General features: G+C 35.5%; 1 long non-coding RNA gene across 1 annotated transcript in view; it reads left to right on the top strand.

Moving 5' to 3' along the window:
- The window catches only part of LOC141496310 (uncharacterized), a 42,287-nt gene that overhangs the window by 8,028 nt on the left and 12,558 nt on the right, over positions 1-21,701 (top strand). The window contains exon 2 of the long non-coding RNA XR_012470997.1: positions 10,802-11,042. This is a non-coding gene — a long non-coding RNA (uncharacterized LOC141496310). The remainder of the gene's footprint in view (positions 1-10,801; positions 11,043-21,701) is intronic.

Here is a 21,701-nt window from a genome sequence, read left to right as displayed (position 1 = left end):
AAAAGAAAATATACATTCACTTACCCTTAAGAAAAATAAAATTAATGGGGTGGCTAGGTGATGTAGTGGATAGAGCACCGGCCTTGGAGTCAGGAATACCTGAGTTCAAATCCAGCCTCAGACACTTAATAATGACATAGCTGTGTGGCCTTGGGCAAGCTACTTAACCCCATTGCCTTGCAAAAACTAAAAAAAAAATTAAATTAAATTAAAAATAGTTATGATTCAATATTCACTCAGGATTTATCAGTTCACTTTCAGTTGCTGGATAGCATTTTTCATCATGAATCTTTTGGAATTGTCTTGGATCACAATCTTAATTAATGTAACTAAGTCTTTCACTTAAATCACTTAAGTTAAATCATTTTTACAATATTATTATTCCAGGGTAAAATTTTCTCCTGGTTCTGCTCATTTCACCTTACATGAGTTTATGTTTTCCCAGATTTTTCTACAACCATCCTCTTTTTCATTTCTTATAACACAGTATTCTTCCATCATAATTATAAACCATAATTCGTTTGGTCATTCCTCAACTGATAGACACCCACTTAATTTCTAATTCTTTTCCACCACAAAAAAGAGTTGCTATGAATATAACCATAAAAGTTTCTTTTTCCTTTTCATTGCTCTTGTTGGGATATTGACCTAATAGCAGTGATGATGATGTTTGTCCTTTGTTCTCAAAGAAGACCATGACATCAGGGAGGTACTGCTACGACAAGCACATGAATTGGACTTCAGTGAGACGGGGGGCTGTGCTAAATCACCAACTTCACTTTCTCCTACAGAGGCATCTCGATCCGGTAACCAGATATGAATCAGGATGACTAGAGATGGCCCTGGATGTGAGGCAATCAGGGGTAAGTGGCTTGCCTAAGATCACACATCAAGCATCTGAGTCTGGATTTGAACTCCCATCCTCTTGACTCCAGAGGCCAGTGTGTCACCTAGCTGCCCTTCCTAATAATGGTATTGCTGAGTTAAAGGGTGTTTTATAGCCCTTTCAGTGTAGTTAAAAATTGCTCTCTAGAATGGTTGTAGCAGTTCCTAACTTCGTGTATTAATTTTAATTTGTATTTTTCTGATAAATATTGATTCAGATAATTTTTCATATGATTACTGATAGCTTTGATTTCCTATTCTGAAAACTGCCTGTTCAAATTTTTTGATAATTTTGCAATTGGGAAATGGCTCTTATTTTAATAGATTTGGCAAGTTCCAATTGCATAGTTGAGAAATGAGATCTTTATCAGAGAAACTTCCTTTAAACATTTTCCCAGTTTTCTGTTTTCCTTCACATTTTACATGCATTAAGTTTGCTTATGCAAAACCTTTTTAATTTCATGTAATCAAAATTATTCTTTTTTGCTACCTGAGAATCTCTCTGTCTCTTGTTTGGACATAACCTTTTCCTTTCTCCATAATTTTCTATGCTTCATTCATTTACTTATGATATCACCCCTTTATGTTTCAATCACTGATCATTTTGACCTTCAGTAGTATATGCAATGTGAGATGTTGGCCTGTGATTGGTTTCTGCCAAACTCCTCTAAGATTTTACTGACAATTTTTGTCAAATACTGAGTACTTAACCAAAAGCTTGGAGCTTTGGGTTTGCCAAATACTAGATTAGTGTAATCACTTATTACTGTTTTCTGTATAACTGATGTGTTTTATTGATCTACCACACTATCTCTTAGCCAGTATTAGATTGCTTTAATGATTACCACTTTGTAACATAGGTTGAAATCTGGTACTTCACATTTTTTTTCCCTTTAATTCATTTGATATTCTTGATCTTTTGTCCTTACAGATGATATTTGCTATTATTTTTTCTAGCTCTATAAAATGATTCTTTGGTATTAATGGTATTAATTAGTAAATTAATGGTATTAATAAGTAAATTAACTTAGATGTTATTCAGTCATTTCAATAGTCTGACTTCTTGTGCCCTATGGGGATTTTCTTGCCAGAGATATTAGCATGCCATGGACATCTCCAGTTCTTTTTATTTTTATTTTTTTTGTTTTTGTTTTTTTGTTTTTGCAAGGCAATGAAGTTAAGTAACTTGCCCAAGGTCACACAGCCAAGTAATTATTAAGTGTCTGAGGCTGGATTTGAACTCAGGTCCTCCTGACTTCAGGGCTGGTGCCACCTAGCTGCCCTCCAGTTCCTTTTAAAGAATAGGAACTGAGGTAAGCAGAGTTAAGTGACTTATCCAGGGTTTCTTATCTAGTAAGCATCTGAAGCCAGATCTGAATGCAGGAAGATGAATTTTCCTTACTCCAGATCCAGTGATCTGAGCACTATAACACCTAGCCCCCAAATTAACTTATCAATTATCAATTTTATTTAAATGGCTTGAACTACCCATATTTTGCTAATTTTGGGGTCTGTAGTTATACCAAATAGTGTTTTTTAATTGTGTTAACATAGTCCTTGGGTCTGTCTTGGCATATAGACTCTTGGGTATTTTATATTAACTTCAGTTATTTTAAATAGAATTTCTCTTTCTCTCTTACAACTGAGTTTTGTTGGTTATATGTAGAAATTCTTAAGATTTATGTGGATTAATTTTATATCCTGCAACTTTGTGAAAGTTGTCAATTGTTTAAACTATATTTTCAGTTGATTCTCTAGGGTTCTATAAGAATATCATCATAACATCTGCAAAGAGTGATATTTTTATTTCCTCACTGCTTATTTTCATTTTTTCCATTTCTTTTTCTTGGCTTATTGCTACAGCTAGCATTTAAAAGATATATAATTTCACCTAAGTACTGCTTTGGCTGCATCCCACAAATTTTGGTATGTTGTCTCATTATTGTCATTCTCTTTAATGAAATTATTGATGGTGTCTATGATTTGTTCTTTAACCCACTCATTCTTTAGTATTAGATCATTTAGTTCCCAATAAATTTTTAGTCTATGCTTCCACTTCCCTATACAGAATGGAATTTTTATTACATTCTGGTCTGAAAGGGTGCATTTAATATTTCTGCTTTTTTCTGCATTTGGTTTTAAGGTTTTTATGCTCTAATACATGATCAATTTTTGTGAAGGCATAATAAATAACTGAAGAAAATGTATACTTTCCATTCCCATTCATTTTTCTCTAGTGACATATCATATATAACTTTTCTAAGATTCTATTTAGCCCCTTAATGTCTTTATTATTTATTTTATGGTTAGATTTATCTGCTTCTTTGTTTTTAGATGTATCTAGTTCTGAGAGAAGAAAGTTAAGGATCTCCAGTAGTATGGTTTTATTATTTAATGGTTTAATTCATTTTGCTTTTAAGAATTTGGATACTATGATACTTGATGTCTACATTCTGCTATTATCTATTGTCTGCAATATCTTTTAGCAAAATGTAGTTTTCCTGCTTACTTCTTTTAATTAGGTCTGTTTTGGCTTTTTGCTTTTTCAGAGATTCGGATTGCTACTCCTGCCCTTCTTACAAAAATCAGATAATAAGAGATGCTGCTCCAGCTCCCTATTTTAATTCTGTATGTGTCTCTTTCAAGTGTGTTTCTTACAAACATTATATTATTAGATACTATCTACTTTCTTTTTAAGGGTGAGTTCATACCATTGACACTCACAATTTTGATTATTAATTGAACATTTCACTCTATCCAATTTTCTTCTCTTTTCTCCTCTTTCTATCTCATCTCTCCTCTAAAGTGTGTTCCACTTTTGAAAACTGCTTTCCTTTATCTTTTCTTTCTTTCATCACCCTCTTCTTTTTGGCTTATCCCTTTGCTCTCTTTCTTCCTTTTGAATAAAATAATATATATATATATATATGTATATACTATACCCAAGTGATTATATACATACATATATACATACATGCATATATACACACATACACACCCATTTTCTCTTTGAACAAATTTAGGGAAAATGAGATTCAAATGTTGCTTATCTAAGCCCCCCCCCAATTTTCCTCTTTGCTGTAAAAACTCTTCCTTGTGTGCTTCTTTTATGTGAAATAAATTTCCCCATTTTTTCCCTCTTCTTTTCACCATTTCCCAGGTCATCCTTCTTTCTTGCCATACTTTTTTAATATCATTTCAACATAATTAACTCACTGATGCCTTCTATGTAAAATCCTTAGATTTTACTGCCTTAATAATGATAAAGTTCTTAGAAGTTGCACATATCTAACACAAAAACCAAGATCAAAAGAAATGTAGCAAATAGGGGAAAAAATTTGCAACTAGTGTTTCTGACAAATGACTCATTTCTAAAATGTATAGAAACTAAGTCAAACTTATAAAAAAAAACTCAAGCCACTCCCCAATTGACAAATGGTCAAAAGATATGCAAAGGTAATTTGCAGAAGAGAAAATCAAGGTTATCCATAGTCATATGAAAAATTGCTCGAAATCATTACTGATTATAGAAAAGCAAATTAAAGTATCTCTGAGGTACCACCTCACACTTCTCAGACTGGCCAATATGACCAGAAAGGATAATGATCATTGTTGGAAGGGATGTGGAAAATATGGGACACTGATGCATTGTTGGAGTTGTGAACTGATCCAACCTTTGTGGAGAGCAATTTGGAATTCTGCCCAAAAAGCAATAAAAAAATGAGCATACTCTTTGATCCAGCAATGCCACTGCTGGGTCTGTACCCTGAAGAGAACACAGAAAAGGGTAATAATATCACTTGTACAAAAATATTCATAGTAGCTCTTTTTGCAGTGGCAAAAAATTGGAAATTAAAGGGATATCCATCAATTGGGGAATGGCTAAACAAATCGTGGTATATGTATGTTATGGAACACTATTGTTCTATTAGAAACCAGGAGGGATGGAATTTCAGAAAAGTCTGGAAAGACTTGCATGAATTGATGCTGAGTGAGATGAGCAGAACAAGAAGAACATTATATACCCTAACAGCAACATGGGGTTAATGATCAAACTTAATGGACTTGTTCATTCCATCAGTGCAACAATCAGGGACAATTTGGGGGTATCTGTGATGAAGAATGCCATCTGAACCCAGAGAAAGAATTGTAGAGTTTAAACAAAGACCAAAGATTATTAATTTCAATTTTTTTCAAAGAAGTTGTCTTATGTACTACATAATTTTGCTATCTCTAATATTTTATTTTTTCCCTCAAGGATAAGTTTTTTTTCTCTTTAACCATTCAATTTTAAGCAATGAATATTATGGAAACAAGATTATCAGATATCAGATTGCCTTCTCGGGGGGAGGGAAGGGAGAGGGGAGGGGGGAAATTGTAAAATTCAAAACCTTACAAAAAATTGATTGGTAGAAACTACTATTGTATATAATTGGAAAACAAAATATTTATATATTGAAAAAAAGAAAAGAACACAGTAAAACACAGTAAAAAAAGTTGCACATATCATCTTTCCCTATAGAAATATAAAAAGTTTAACCTTATTGAGTTCCTTAAGATTTTTCTTTCCTATTTATCTTTTTATTTTTCCCTAGTCTTATATCTGAAGGTCACATTTCCTATTCAGTTCTGTTCTTTTCATCAAGAGTGCATTAAAGTCCTCTATTTCATTAAATATCTATTCTTTCCTTCAAGTTTGTTAGGTCATTTTGAGGGTAATCCCAGTTCTTTTTGCTTTTCAGAATTTCATATTTCAAGCCTTCAGCTCCACAGTATTTGATGGTTTCTTTCTGACTGCTTCCAGTATATGCTCATTAATCTGGGACCTTAGATTTGGGCTATGTTACTCCTGGGATTTTTGTTTTGGAATATCTTTCAGGTGTTGATTGATGGATTCTTTCAATTTCTATTTTATGCATTGATTCTAGAATAGCAGGGACATTTTTTCCTTGATAATTTCTTGAAATATAATGTCTTTCTTTGATAATGACTTTCAGATAATCCAATAAATCTTAAATTATGTTTCCTGGATCTATTTCTATATCAGTCCTTTTCCAATATGAGATTTCACATCTTTTCCTTCTTTTCTTTTCTTTTTCTTCTGCTTTATTGTTTCTTTATGTCTCATGGATTTAGCTTCCACTTGTCCAATTGTAAGTTTTAAGGAATTGTTTTCTTCAGTGTGCTTTTATATTTCTTTTTTTGTTGGGTCAATGCTGTTTTTTATTTTTTTCAGTATTTTTGTGCCTTTTTATTTTTATCTTATAGAACTATGGTCTTTTCATAATTGTCTTTTTTATTCTCATTTCCTTATAATTTTTCCTCTACACTCTAATATTTAAGATAACTTTTTAAGCTCTTCAATAAATTCTTGCTGGGTTTACATACATACATCCATTTCACATTATTTTCCCTTTAAGATTTTCCTTGAAACTGTTTTGGCTTCCTAGACTGACTCATGCTCTGACCTTCTTTTCATTATGGTAGATTTTTACAGTCAGGTTCTTTTTTGTTGTTTGTTCATTTTTCCACCATATTTCTTGATTATGAATTGTATGTTAAAGCTTGGTTCTGTTTCCCAAGAGGGAGGCAAGAACATTGTTTTGAACTACAAGATTTTCACATTGCTGTTTTCAGAGCTAATTCTAGGGGCTTGGGAAATTTTCAGTGCTTCCAAGATGGGTAGAGGTGTTGTCATTTTGTGCCTTGTTTCTTGAGATTTCAACTGATAGTGTTCCTCAGGGCCCCTACTGCCCTGGGAAACTCTATTGGGACCAAAAGTCCCTGTTCCTCAGGGACATTGCTTTCTCTTGATCCAAAATGTACCTTTCCATCTTAGAACCATGACCCATAAAAGTCTGTGAGCAATAGGGTTGCCAAATAACCTCCAGTGCTATGTCCAGTACTAGCACAGGGATCCCCTGTAATCTAATTCTGACCAATTGTCAGGTGCCCTTACCATCTCTGGTTTGAGGGATCCTGAAAAACGCTACTGCTTCTGTCACCATCATCTAGTTTCATTCTGGTGGGCTTTGGGACAGCCTCCAGTCCTGGAGGTTTCTCTTTCAAGTCTCCTAAATTGTCTTAGGTTGGAAGAATGTCTCATCCTGACCTTTTTTTGGCTCTGCTATTCCAGAATTCAATTTGAAGCATTATTTTAATTTAAAAGGAAATGTTGGGAGAACTCAGATGAGTGCTTCCTCTACTCTCCCATCTTGGCTCTACCCCACTAACTTTTACATCAATGACATAATAATTTCTAGCTATATATATCCCTGTCCCTTCAAACCAGTGGCCCTTCCCTTTGCAATAAATATTTTTAAAAATATTAAGCAAAATATATAACCTAAAAAATTAATGTTGGAAGCCTTCTATTTAATTGAATATCCATTTTTTCTCTGAAAAAATAATTTAAATAAAACCATATGTGTGACAATACAAGCAAAATTCTACATCAGCCATTGAAAGGAAGTTCATTTCTTTTTAATTTTGTCCAGGGACAACATCATGCATTAAAATTATGCAGAATTTACCTTTATTTTGTTGTTTTTTCATTTATAGTGTAATAATCACTATGCATATTCTTTTTCTCATTCTGCTTACTTTTCTCCACCTCAAATTGTAGAAATCTTCCTATACTTCTCTAAATCTCTCATAGAGAAAATTTCTAACTGTAATATTATTTCATTATAACGATTGCTTCATTCAGTCATTTCTTAATGAATAATTACTCCGTTAGTAGCTAGTCCTGGTTTACCACATGAAGCAATGTTATGAATGGTATCATAGATATGAGTGAATAGGGAGGACTTCCCTAGATGACAAAATTCTACCAATAATTGCATCTTTGCAGATACAATGACCTAAAGGTCTAGGGACTAGCAGATTCCACTGTAGTTTCTATTTGCTGAATATAAGAAACCCTCTGACTCAGTGGAGTAACCGTGCATAATGAGAGCTCTAGGGAATCAGCAAGGGCAAAGATTTATTCCTTCATTGTGGGGGGATTACAGATGACTCCACAGAAGAGGAGCATTTGAATTAAGTTTGAATGGTGAGTAGAATTTAAAGAGGCAGACAAAAGCAGGAGATATTCCAGATGCAGGGAACATGATCAGTAAAGCCACAGAAGGGAAAGAGCATAGTTTTTGTTTGTTTTTTTGTGGAGGGGTAGGGGAATGGAATATAACACATATTAGGTTGGTTAAACACAGACACAGACACACACACACACACACACACACACACACAAAACAAAAACAAAAACAAAAGCAAAAACAATGGTTGTTGTAAAAGAGTGGTAGATGCTGAGACAGGAAAGATAAGTTGGAACCCATGAAACATATTGATTGTTGAGTTGGAACCCATGAAACATATCGATCGTCAAGTTGAGGATTTTGGACAGTTTTCTGAAGGCACTGAGGGTGATTATATATTGGTTAGGTTTCTCTCTCTGGGAATCAAACAAAGCATCATCCCCATGGGAAATCTTCAAAAAGCCTCATGTTTCCTCAGACTCCTACAGCCTCATCTGTTCTCCATCCTTCTTTAGATTTGTTTTAGTTGAAATCTAAATGTCCAACCTGGTCTTAAAGGGACCCTACAGATCAAGTAATACAGACTCCTCATTTATAGAAGAGGAAATTGAATTCAAGAGACATGAAGTTACTAGTGTAAGGCAAAGCCACGATTTGAATCCATAATCCTCTTGATGGCAAATCAGGGAATTTGGAATTTTTCTTCTATGACAACAATAATGAGCCTATGTTGAATTGACCTGAATGGGCATCAAGGAGAGTTGTTAGGAAGAGAGGAATGTAAAGTCTAGAGGGAGAGATGGAGGGATACAGGGACTGATCTGGGTGATAAAAGTAAAAGATATTAAAATAAAATTTCTTAGAAAAATGAAATGAGAAGAAAGAATGGTTAGCACAGAGTCTGATATGAATATAGATATAGAAAGATGTGTATATAGAGATGATACATACACCTCATATAGAGAGATTGTATATATAAACATACATGTATATAGATGAGAGATGTATATATAGAGATAATATATAAAGAGATAATATATAGAGAGATAATATATATCCAATGTATATCTACAGATATACTATATATAAATATATATAATATTATCTATACATAATAGTAAATGTTTAATAAATACTTGTTGGCTTATTGCATTTTTCCAATAATGACAGGAGAGCTTAGACTGGGAGACGGGTAGCAATGGGAATGTAAGACATACCAAAGACATTTGAAAGGAAAAAAGTGAGGAGATTTGATTAGTAATTGCAAATCAAGAAATAAGAAAACAATGAATCAACTATGTTTCATGTCTCCCTGACTGTGATCAGGGCACTCCTTGCTTCCTACTACCACAGCGCAGATGCATTGGAATTGATGCCTGGTTTTCCGGATGTCCCCTGAGTATGGTGGCTCATTAATGCCTCAAAAGGGAACTTCTCCAAACTCACATTCTCTTTTTCCCTCTTCCTCCACAAGCTATTTGCTGTTGACCAAGGTGGGGAATCTGGCCTTCTTCTGCCCACATACTCCCACAAAGCCAAGAACCAATTCTCCACCAGCCTTGGTTTCCAGCCCTGACTTCTTAAGAGGGGTGATTATCCCCACTCATATAGGGATAGTGTTGCCTGTGAAGATGAAGAGGTGAATACGAATTGGAAATCTGCTGCCTCATGAATATGCAACAGACTCGAGACAGGTCATCAGCCAAGAGACTGCTGAATTGTCAGAGGGTGGGCTGCTCTGACAGAGGGAAGGAGAGCTGGAAAACTCAAATCTCATACTTCGTGGATAAGAGAACACATATAGCCAACAGGCTAGAAAAATTATAGGTTTGCTGACATTCCACTCAACCTCAACCGTTCTTTATTCTAAGAAGATAATAGCTATCTATAGGAGAGCTGTCTGGTGACTCTATTCAATTCTCCTGCTAGCCTAGCAGAGGCAAGGTATAATGCGGCATACAGTGAAACCTCAAATGTCACGCAATTGTACCTCTGGGTTTCGGAAACATGCCTCCAGTGTCAGACGACACGAAGTGTTTGGAGCAGCCAGTGACATTGAGATGTGTCTTGTTGCCTGGAAATGCTCTGGGCCCCAGAAGCCATATTGGAGTCCAACTGCCTTTCTTAAGGTACCTCTGACAAGGGGACACGAAGGAGCTGGCTCTGCTGACATATTTTTAAGTGGGTTACAGGGTCATCATGCCCCTGGTTAATTTTTAAGATCTACCTTCAATAATGACAATTCCACAGGCTCCAGATAGAATACTCACTCTCTCTCTCTCTCTCTCTCTCTCTCTCTCTCTCTCTCTCTCTCTCTTTCTCTCTCTCTCTCTCTCTCTCATACACACACACACACACACACACACACACACACACACACACACAAACCCCACCCTTTGAAACCTGTCCTCAATCTTTTGCTTTACTGAGCAGATATGTTTTGCAATCAGGACTGTGAAAACCTGTTTCTCAATAAGAAATCAGAATTCTACAGATGAGAATGTATTGGCATTGGAATTAGAAATCCTGAATTCAAATCCTGATTCTGCTGCTTCCTAATCCAGGTGTTCTTAGGCAAGTTACTTAGCCCCAATTTGCAAACTATAAATGTGTGGAGGTTGGACTACATAACCTTCAATCTCCCAGTCAGGGATATAATTATAGAATCCCTTTCACATTGCAAGAGTAGGACATAGAGCCCCCCCCCAAAATTTGGAAAATCTGTGTAAACATGTATGGCCCTTCCTTCATACTAGTGAAGAAGTCTGAATTGTTATGGTATTAAAAGCGAAAACATATTGATGTTATACAATACTATACATGTATTTTATACTTTCCTGCATTTCTAACTTTTTTTTCTGTTTGTATGTTTTCTATAGGTTTCTCAAAACTCCCTCAAAATTCCCATTTAATTTCTGATGCCAACTTGCAATGTATCTAAACTGAAAAAAGTCATAATGTAGAAGGGATAACTAGAGACTATTCATTCCCTTGTCCGGAAAGTTGTGTGCGAGAAGATGAAAAGGAGAATATCTAGAAATAAAGTCTTAGAATGGAATCCTGGCTCCATTCAAGATGAAAGACAGCAAGATCATTGAACAAGATCAATTCAGCAGCACGGTGAAGTATAATCAATTGGGTACTGGGCTGCTGAATTGGGGGGGAAATGAGATGGGCTTGGAATGATTTGACTTTGATTCGAATTTTGACTGTGCTCTTTAATGCCTTGGGCATGTCATTTGCTTTCCTGCATCTTCACTTTCTTATTTGTTTTTTTTTTAAAGGAGATCATTCTACATATCCCCTAAGGTCCCTCTCAGCTTTAAAGCTGTGGGCCTGAAATGATTCCATCATCATATGAGTTTCCACAGAAAGCATTTTCTGAATTACTAGGTTGAGAAGATTAAATGAGGAAGAGATCCAAATATAGATGGACTGGCTACTGAACATCAAAATTCTGATATCTCTTGGAGATTTCAGCTCCTTGCTCCTTTTCCTGCAGCAGCTATTCATTTTCTTTTTTTTTTTTAAGTATTTTCCTAGCTCTGGTATCTCTCTCTCCACTACTGAATGTTCCATTATTGGTCATAAAAAAAAGTGTACTCTGATTGAATGCAAACTTGCAACTTCCACAACTTTGTGCCTCGACTTGCCCTGTTAACTAGGGATTTATTGTGTCTTACAGAGGCTAGGTCATTCATTCACTGTTCATGTGGAAGTGCTGTCAGTGAATCTGTAATAAACTATAGTAGGAGAAATTCTTTAGTAGAAAGAAACAATTTGTATTTATTTGGTACTTTATGGTTTACAAAGTGTCTTCTTTTTAACGTATCTCTGAGGTAGGGAGAACAAGGAATATTGACCCATTTCACAGATAGAGCTAAGAAAGATAATATTATTTACCCAGGGCCACATAGCTAATAAGTGTTAGACCATACTGCCTTCTGATTCATTCACAAGATCTGAGAAACAAAGATCTAGATTTCTTTCTTTTACATTAACATGTTACAAGGAACTTCAGATTTTCAAAGTTGTGAAGAAAAGGACTTTGGATTTTTCATGGAGATCTTGTGGTTTATTTTTGAAATAGCCTGTAATGTCCTAGAAAGAAGATCACACCTAGCAAGACTAGTGAGATCTTTGTAGTGTGGGGCTGTGATGACTAGAACTTCCTTGGTCTTACTTCTTTCCTTTCTGCTTTCATTACCCCTCTTGTTCTCTACATCAAATCAGGTTCATCATTTGACCATTCCCATGGACTTCCCAAGGTTTAGTGCTATTTAAACATGTATGTAAACATATAGACAATATATGCACATATGTGTGTGCATACAGCCAAAATAAGCATCCTTTCATGATCTAGGTAGCACAATGTTTGATTGAATATGTGAAGGTATCATCATAACATTTGATGATCGAAAGTAACAACAAAAGGTTTTTAAGAAAATGTGGGGTTTTTTTGAAAATCTAGATATATTTACAACATGTTACTTAGGAACAAGACAAGGTACATTAGGCCTTCCGATCTTTTCTCTAACTCTCTGTCTCTGATCCTTATTTGTTGTCAGTGGTGTTTCCCACTTGCAATCACTTGTTTTGTTTACTTTTTTTTCAATATAGCTCTTAGTTTTTGCCTTATTTTTTATTTTAATAATACTTTCTTCCAATTACATGTTAAGATAATTTTCAAAATTCATTTTTGTAAAATTTTGCATTCAAAAGTTTTCTCCCTTTCCTCCCCACCTCAAGACAACAAGCAATCTGAAATAGGTTATACAATCTGTTGTTTACTTTTCTTTTTTATAAATTTTATTTAAGGCAGTGGGGTTAAGTGACTTACCCAAGGTCACACAGTAGACAGTTACTAAATCTCTGGGGCCGGATTTGAACTCAGATCCTCCTGACTCCAGAGCCAGTGTTCTATCCACTGAGTTTTTGTATACTCAAAGTATACAGTGAATGTGTGGCAAATATCTGTTGAATTGAATTGAATTTGTGCTCCATTCCTGAAGGAAAGAGAGCATGATGGGAACTGAAAGTTGGAAAGGTCCTTAGTTATACATCATGTAGCCCTCTCTCCTTGTTTTAAATAGAGACTGAGTCTAGGAGAAGTGATTGACTTGTATCAACAGCAACAGGAAAGCATAAAGTCAAAATTCCAAGCCAGCTCTTTAAATACAGCACTTATTCTCCTGAATGCTGCCATCTTCCAACATCTAGATTTGGGGTCAGCATGAAGCAATTTAAAGAATACTATGATTTCCTATGGTTTATTCTACTCAGTTGTATCAATGCTTGATTTTAGACCATGTGAGCAGCTGGGGGCACAGAACACTGGCCCTGGAGTCAGGAGGATCTGAGTTCAAATCTGACCTCAGGCACCTAATAATGACCTAGCTGTGTTACCTTGGGCAAGTCACTTAACCCCATTGCCTTGCAAAAACCAAGGGGGAAAAAAGATTCTAGACCATTCCATGAGTCAGTTTTTAATAGAATCTAAGAAGAAGCCTCAAGCTGGAGCAGCAGAATGTTTAAGGCCATTTAAATTCTCAAGAAATATGAGTAATTTCCTTTGGCAAGCAGAGGCTGCCTTGATTTGGTGTAGAAGGAACAGAGACTATGGACAATTCAACTGTCTGCACCCATGAAAGCAAGCAAAGGAAGTTGTGTTGCATGTAAACAACTTCAGCAACTGGAAAATTATTCCAACGCTCACCTGAGCCAGGAAAATGCCAAAATGGGGGGAAATAAGATGTAGATTTATTTCATCTTCTCTTTTGGACTGAAAGTTTGCTCTCTGTCCAAGAACAATAAAATATGCCCTACACAGAAACTTGATGCTTAGCAAGCCCAAATGATGTGTTATTTCAATTACAAAAGCTCAAATTGGAGCATTGAAAGAGGCTGAGGCAAAAACAAAGAAGAAGCACCAACACAAAACCAGAAACAAGACAAAATCAAAAAAGCTAAGTCCCATAGGCTATCTTAGTGTAGATCATGTGTTAGTCTTTGCCAAGGTCAGCAGTGGCTAAACTTGCATCAATCTGAACGTCACTCAAATTCTGAATCTGATGACAATTTTGGAAATGAAAACCAATAAGAAGTTTATACATCATTTTTCTTAATAATATTATAGGCATAAATATTCAGGGACTGTGTTTTTGTAATTCTGGTCAACTCTTCATTTGGATATTTGGGTCCATGTCAATGGAAGTTAAATCTGTCATCTATTGACTATGAAGCAAAGGAAATTAGAAAGAGAAACACCGTTATCCAATTGTATCCCTATTGGATTTATCTCTATGTTTTTTTTAGGTTTTTGCAAGGCAAATGGGGTTCAGCGGCTTGCCCAAGGCCACACAGCTAGGTCATTATTAAGTGTCTGAGACCGGATTTGAACCCAGGTCCTCCTGACTCCAGGGCTGGTGCCTTATCCACTACGCCACCTAGCCACCCCATGGAATTATCTCTTTACTTGTATAATGGATAGAATTCTGTGTTTAGAGTCAGGAGGACCTGAATTCAAATTCAACCGCTAAGATTTAATCACAATCTGATTTAGGATGAGCCCCTTCATTTCTCTGATCTTCATTTTATTCATCTGTAGAATGGAAATAATAATAATAGCATCAGTGCTTACCTCTCTATTACAGCGAAGGTCAGTAAGATGGTATAGGTAAAGTAATTTGCAGACCAGAAAGACAAATGCCACCTATGATTAGCAATATTGTATGGTTATGATTCCTAGCAGAAGGCTGGATACACAATGTACCCTCAGCAAATACGTAGTGTTTGCTTATTGCAAATGATAGGACTGGTACATGGCAATTCGGAGTCCTTCAAGGAGATTGGGGATATCTGTTTGTCCTGCTCTCTTGCAAAGGGAAGAATAGGTTGATTTGAAAATTCCTCTGAAATACCTTTTGGAATCAATACAGTTAAATGGAATTAATACAAAAGCATACATTGCTGAACTTTAACAGGTGGGGAATGGTGAATTGAATAAATTGTGCTATGAATGTAAAGAAATAATATTATTATACTGTAAGATATGATAACTATAAGAAATTCAGAGAACCCTGGGAAGAGTTATATGAACTAATGAAGAGTAAAATATGCAGAGAGCAATAGACGTGACTAAAACCATGGAAGTGAAAATGAAAAACTGAAAAACAAAGGAAACCAAATTCTGAACAACTGTAATAAGTCATTCAGTTTGGGATGAAAGATAAAGCATACTTCCCTCCATCATTGTAAAATGAAGAGAATTATACATTTGGAGTAAGAGGGTATGAACTCCAGTTACTTCTATGCCTGAATTTGTTCTGTTCTGTGACTTTGGGCAACTTTTTTCCATTTTCTGGGCCTCAATTTCCTCATTATTAAATCTAGGTGAATGAGATTAGATGACTTCAAAAGTTCTAAATGATCAGTTCTAAATGATCCTCTAAATTTTTCCTGGAACAAAGGTGAGGGGACTACAGAAGTCAAATACTACCTATGTTGCCAGATGTGAGCAGAGCTGTTTCTACTTTCACTTCTTTTTATTAGTTACAAGGGAGGATCCAGTTCCAGAGGATGGAAATTAGGACATCTAGAAATGATTATGGTAGAAAAACAAAAGACATCAATAAATCTTTCAAATAAATAATGACCTCTTCTTTGGTTGGTCCAGCTGCCAAAGTAATTTTCTTCAAGCATAGTGAAGATCTGACAATGTTTCATCCTTATGCAATAAATGCCAGTGGCTCCTTATCTCATTCAGGATCAAATATGAAATCCTGTTTGGCATTCCTACCTATATACCTTTCAGTTCAGTGACACGGGTCTCTTTGCTATCCCCTGAACAAAACACTCTTATCTCTCATCTCTGGGCATTTCCCTGGCTGTCCCTCCAGCCTGGAATGCTCTCTCTCCATTTCTGCTTCCTGGTTTCCCTGGCATCCTTCAAGTTCCAGCAAAGATTCCCCCTCCTATTTCCCAATCCCTCTTAATTCTATTGTTTTTCTTCAGTTGATTAGGACTTATTTATTCTGCACAATATGTCACTTCTTATTTATAAATATTGTAAAATTACTTGTTCTGCAAAACCTATTGTTTGTCTGTTGCCCCCCCCCCCCCCAGTTAATGATGTTTTCCTTAAGGGAAAGGGCTGTCGTTCCAGCACTTAGTCTAGTGCCTTGTCAATAGCTATTCTTTGACTGATACTGGATTTGCTTCGATGAGTAAAATATTTTTAAAGAATATTTATTCAATGGAATACATTTTTGTGGCAGTAAAATGAAATGAAAAATAAAGTAGATGCTCAGTGATTTGGAAATGCAGAACAAATTGTGGCATATGAAAATAATACTGTGTGGTAGAAATTATAGCTATGAAGGATTCAGAGAAACATGAGAAGAAATTGAAACTGATGCAGAAAAAAGACAAAACCCAGAAAACAGGAAGACAATGCAATAGCTACTATAATGTAACACTGCTTAACTAAGATAAATTGTAATGACTGACTTCCTTTTGTGTACTGTCTTGCCTACTAGAATGTAAGCTTCTTGAGGGTAGGGATTATCTTTCTTTATTCTTATTTGTATCTCCAGCATTTAGCATGTTCCTAGGAGCTTAATGAATGTTTGTTTTATTTTGTTATAAATTGTTGATGATTCTAAAACACATTTTCTTCCTCTCAGCAGAGCAGCACGGATGATGGGTGGGAAATATTGCACATATACTGCCAGATTTCATCACTTGGTGTGGATTAACTATTTTTCTTTGCTATAAGAAATGAGTAACAGTGTGGATAGACAAGGCTCTATCTATGACTGTGATGTAAAAATTAAAAAGCATCAATATATATATAAATCATGAGTAAATAGATAAGAAAATAAATGATCCCTTTAATGAAACAAGTTCTAATTTGCTCTTGCTACATTGTTTGTATTGATAACCATGAACTTCTTGGTCCAGGCTTGAGTCATCTGATGGGGCAATGGGTGGCTCAAGGTCTACCAGTCCCAGGCATTAACCATAGAGCTTCTCTGTACCCCCCTCCTAAAATTCAACGCATACTCAGTACTAGGCCACAGGAGTCCAAAGCGTTGCCCTGGAGGGGTACCTCCGAAATCAAATTTCTGCTCCACACAATCCTCAGTGCATAAAAATTAATCAAGTACTATGATGACTGGCTTTATTCATAATACTTAATGGTCATGTAATAGGAGTTTTTATTCAGCAGTTAAAGTTCATAAGTGCAGGTTTTACATGTAGATAGGTATTATGCTGATGGTTTAATTACACACCTTTTTGCACACCAAAGGAAATGGGTTATGCAGTTTTCATAATCAAGGAAGGACTTCTAAGGGGGAATGAACTTTGCAGTTAGCAGCCTAATCCCTGATCTTTCTCAAAATGTTTATTTTTAAATTAGTGAGTATTTGCCAATGTACAACCCAGGAAATGATTGCTGGTGCTAAGAGCTGTTAGTCTTGTAAATTTTCAGTTCTCATTTTACAAATTTAAATTTAAAGGTTTATGAAGGCAGCATTAAGTAGTCACAACATCATTTCCTTTAAGGCTAGAATAACAGACACCTGACCAAGTACATCAATTTCCAGTTGATTCGGCATGTCAAGGAAATGAATGTGTATCCTGGTGTGGAAAAATGACTCTCTTCTCTCCCCAAACTCCCTTTTATTTTAATGAATTCAACCTACACATTTTTCTCCTCAATTAGATTCTGTTTACATGAAGCCAATGTTGCCAATTCTCTTTGGACCAAAATAACATTCTTTACCATATTGTTTGTTTGTAGAATATGTGACCAAACAGTTCTTTTAAAAAAGGGGGCCAGGGAAGCTGAAGTTAAGATCCCAAATAGCCTTCATGTGGATTTAGTTATAGAATGATACTTTGAATTATCTTTGGCAGTTAGTCTCATTACTTAGAACATAGTGCTAATGAGGCCAATGTCCTATGGGCTAGCCAGTTTCCTGCTGTTCCATGGCCAGAGACTAAACCTTTAATTCAGTTGTTGGATGCCATTGGTCTCAAGGGGGAACTCAGCAAATGTGTATGAATGAATCAGGGCAAATCTATCTCTGGCTGCTAGAAAAACAAGTCAAAGTGATGTCATCTTTGTGCATAAAGGACAGCATTATCTCCATTATTGATATGGGCAATTCCAATTCAGAAAACCTAATGATTTTCTGTCTTTAGTCCCATACTATTCATCTCTTAAGTACGATTCATCAAGTGTTAGTCCATAGCTTTCCTGATTGCAAACCTTTACTTCACATGGCTGTCAAATCTTGGTAGAAATTAAGTTCAATATGGGGGGGGCAAATTTATTTGAAATTATTTAGATGATCTTCCAAATCTCACAAGCAGCACCTTGTTATTCCATGAATTTTATTATACTTGGGCTCAAATCACATCTCAGATCAAATCACATTTTCGGGCTCTAGGAGCTGATAATGGTAGGGAATCATGTTTGCTCCTTCATAAGAACAACAGTATGGGCAAAGGGATCAGAATTCGAAAACTATTCTTTAAGTGTCCTGGGGAAGGAAATGAATTTGCTTTTCTCATGGTTTTCTTTTGAGTTCTTTGAGGATATAGACCATGTTTATCTCTTTTTTGGACAGTTCTTAAATAAAGGTCTTTCTTTGCCAGTGCTTAGCATGGTGTTTGACACATACTGGTTGGTTAATAAATGTTTATTGAGTGATGGACAATAGGTGGTAGGGAAGAGGTCAAAGGAGCAGAATGTAGGCATGGGAAGTCCCATTCCATCATATTAACCAAAGACAACGCCATTGATCTTCTTAGTGACCCTCTAGGGACACTATGTACTGACTAAAGCACGGAATTCTGGAACCACCCATTATAATCTGAGATATCTCAATATCACAGCTATCTAAAATCATAAGTGCTTAACATTCTACAGACCCAACTCACCATTTTCCAGACCTGTTCCCAATTACATAATTTTGGATCATGGCAACTTTTAAAGATAATATGAAATTCCACATATTACTCCATAGCTAAATACCTCATGTCAGCATCTCAAAAATGGATATGTCAAATATAATTGTGATGTTGACAGCCTCTCAGATGGCTTTGGAGAAGTATGCAGCAGACATGAGTAAGCAACAACACACATTACCAACCAAAAATAGTTCAAGAGAAGCAGGGTAAAGTATATCAACAGAGAGAGAGATGAAGAGGAAGCCATCAATATGTTAGGAGTGAGGGCTAGGTGAGAGGAAGACACTGTTTCATCAAGAGAACAAGAAAAGGCGCCACTTTGGTTCATCAGATTTATGGGAAGACAGACAAAGAATGGCATAGAACAGGATGGTTTAGAGGAGTTACATTTAGATTTCCTAGAACTAACACATTGAGTTCACACACAGATCAATGTAGGGATTAAAGTATTCTTTTAAGACTGAGGTTTGTTTGTTTTTTTTTTAATTTGGGCCATACATAAGGTACTAGTGGATAGGTTTCAGGGGCTCTGTGAACTCAAACAGGAAAAATATATTTTAGTGTTCCTAAAACTAAACTTTAGCATTTTCTTCAAAGAACACAAAGAAATGTGATCTTCAGAAGGGTTCATAGATTTCACCAACCAACCAATTGAATCCTTGACATAAAACAAATAATAATATAGAATTTTGTCTAGGATTGTAGATTTAAAATTGGAAGGGGTCTTAATAATCCTTTGTGTTTTATCTTTTTATTTTACAGATAAGGAAAAAATAGATTTGGAGGGGTTAAATGGGTCACTCATGGTCACCCAATTAGTGTCTGAAGTGGATTCAAACATAGATTCCAGTAATTACATTTTTCTTCATGTTTCAAGAGTGGATCAGGAAACATCACTGTTTGTGTGATGTTGCTGGTTGTTAGTTTTCCAGCACTTTTTACTTTAGCACAATGCATTTTTTATCACTTTATTAAATAACATTAAGTGGTTAAAGATCCAACCACTGAGCTGTCCTTCAGTGAAAGCAAACAGTGCATTCCCATAATTGAATGTAGCACAAAAAATAGTATTTCTTTTAGTATTTGAGTAATTCAAAATCAGGACTTTCCCACCTCCACATTCACAACTATTTCCAACATACCACACCACTTCTAGAATAATCTTAATTAGTAACTTTTTGTTTCTATTCCAGTAGAGGCCAATAGAGGAGAAGATTTACTGGTCTGAATTCAACAAGGGAGATAGTTCATTTTAAAATAATTTTCTTTTTACATTTTAATAATAAACACAAATTTAATACATTTTGATCTGTGAAGTGTAGTTCTATCAGAATGATAGGATCACAGAGTTAGAGCTGGAAGAGTCCTTAAGAGGTCACTTATTTCTGCTTCTCATTTTATTACTTAGTAGGCAGATGCCCTAATTTTGCTCAAGGTCATATAGGGATAAATGGTAAGCTGAGAGGTTCCAACTGGAATTTTCTAACCTCTTTCTACTATAACACCTTGCATTCCATAGAAGGTATATTACATATAGACACTCACACGTGAACACATATGTGCAATTTTTATATCATCACATTTCTGAATTTACCTTACCACCTACTCCTTGCCAGAGAGCCATCAATTAAAACAAATAATTTTTTAAGGGCACGATTTTTCAAGAAAACTAGCCAAAATTAAAAAAAAAACCTTTGACATTATATGTAGTGTTCCACGCTTATGAATTCCCTGTATGTTCAAGCTGAGGATAGGAAAACAATAGGACATGGAGTTACTTTCTCATCTCTTTTATCACGCAAAGCTTAATCATTGTAATTTACTAGCATCCTTTCCATTATTTTCTTGTTCTTATTTTCATTTAGATGGTTGTACTCATGGGGTGGGGGTGTCTGTATCTCTATATATCTCTTTTTCCAGTCTATCAATATCCATCTCTATCTTTATATCATCTATCTATCTATCTATCTATCTATCTATCTATCTATCTATCTATCTATCTATCTATCATCTATCTATCTACATATCTAATTTCCCTGGTTCTTTTTTAAAATACAAAAGTTCATTTGAGCTTCTCCCTCCCTGCCCCCTAGGTTTTTTGGTATTCATTGCTTCTGATTGTACAGTAGGGCACCATCATATATTTGATTAGTCATTCCCATTAGGTACCTACTTTGTTTCCAGTTCTTTGCTGCTACAATAAGTCTATCTATAAATATTTTGATATATATGGAACCTTTCTGTCATTGACCTTTTTGGGTACATGAGATAATTAATCTATGTAAAGTGCTTTGCAAACCCCACAGTCCTATAGAAATATTTGTTATGACTAGCATTGAAATTCTAGAGTCAAAAGATGGGAATATTTTAATCACTTTGCACAATTCCAAATTGCTTTGCAGTTAATGTTACACCAAATCATAGCTCCAACAACAAAACATTAGTGTGTTGTATTTCTATAATCTACTCAATACGGACTATTCTCATCTTTTGTCTTCTTTGCCAATTTTTGGAGGCGTGGGGTGAAACTTTGGAGTTGTTTTGATTTGGATTTCTCTTTTTAATGATTTGGAGCATTTTTCCTATGGTTGCTAATAGTTTGCCATTCTTTTGAAAACAATTTGTTCATATTCTTTGATATCATTCCAGAAACTAAAAGCTAGAAAACTTTAGACATCATGTAATAAGTACAGCCCTCTCTCTTTAAAAAAAAAAAAACTATAGAAGGCGATGCTGTGTGGCACAGTGGATAGAGCACTGGTCTTAGAATCCCGAGTTTAAATCTGACCTCAGATACTT

This window comes from Macrotis lagotis, chromosome 8 (assembly GCF_037893015.1).
Source record: "Macrotis lagotis isolate mMagLag1 chromosome 8, bilby.v1.9.chrom.fasta, whole genome shotgun sequence".
Classification (NCBI taxonomy): domain Eukaryota; kingdom Metazoa; phylum Chordata; class Mammalia; order Peramelemorphia; family Peramelidae; genus Macrotis; species Macrotis lagotis.
The sequence above is the reverse complement of the archived record's forward strand: the minus strand, read 5'-3'. Positions and strand labels throughout refer to the sequence as shown.